This window comes from Notechis scutatus, chromosome 2, assembly GCF_049901735.1.
Source record: "Notechis scutatus isolate UNSWTSFEM ecotype Mainland chromosome 2, rNotScu1.2, whole genome shotgun sequence".
Classification (NCBI taxonomy): Eukaryota; Metazoa; Chordata; class Lepidosauria; order Squamata; family Elapidae; genus Notechis; species Notechis scutatus.
In genome coordinates this window covers 203993447-203994257 of record NC_142010.1, presented here as the reverse complement: position 1 = coordinate 203994257, position 811 = coordinate 203993447, and the positions used below count along the sequence as shown (strand labels likewise).

The 811-nt window shown below is 38.0% G+C and overlaps 1 pseudogene; it reads left to right on the top strand.

Moving 5' to 3' along the window:
• The first annotated feature begins 289 nt into the window (after positions 1 to 289).
• On the top strand, positions 290 to 424 carry LOC113417658 (U1 spliceosomal RNA; annotated as a pseudogene).
• The last annotated feature ends 387 nt before the right edge of the window (positions 425 to 811 follow it).

Here is an 811-nt window from a genome sequence, read left to right as displayed (position 1 = left end):
GAAAAAGACTAGTAAGGGCAAGTCATTTCTGTCCTACTTACTGTTATCAGAGGAAGGATAAGGAAATCACTGGTGTTGTGCCACATGGTGTTTTGTCTCCTGATCTGCTGTGCCCTCTTTAACCATCATTAGGTGGGATTATGATAGACATGATTACAAGAACCACTTTTAGAGGCATCTTGAATTGGTTTGGCAAGACATGGGAGCTTCCTTGGCAATCCAAATCAAGATGCCTCCAAAAGTGGCTCCCGTAACCATGTTTATCATTATCCCACCTGATGTTGCCAATATATTTATCTGGCAGGGGAGATACCATGATCGTGAAGGTGTTTTTTCCAGGGTGAGTCTCATGCATTGCTCTCTGGGTGTGCTGACCCCTTCAATTTTCCTGAATGTGGATAGTCAACTACATAATTTGTGATGCGGGGGACTGCATTCAATTTTAATTATAATATTTACATTTCTGAATTGTGAGCCACCCTGAGATGGGTGGCTGTAGATATCAAATCAAATCATATCAAATCAAATCAATAAATGTACAAACCTATTGTAAATGTTTACATCTAGCTTCATAGAACTGCTTTGTCATTCTACCTTTCAAAAATGTTTGTCACTGTTTAGTGACAATTTGTAGTAATGATAAAGTAACAATCCATGAGATTTACTTGCAAATAATGCACTTGGGATTTGTATTATCATACTGAGAGTTTTATTGTGGACACAAGCTTAAACAAATACCTTTTTCTAGCCTGCCTTCTGTGCTTGAAAATTGCAAGTGGCTACTTTAGATCATGGACATGAAAATCTTACT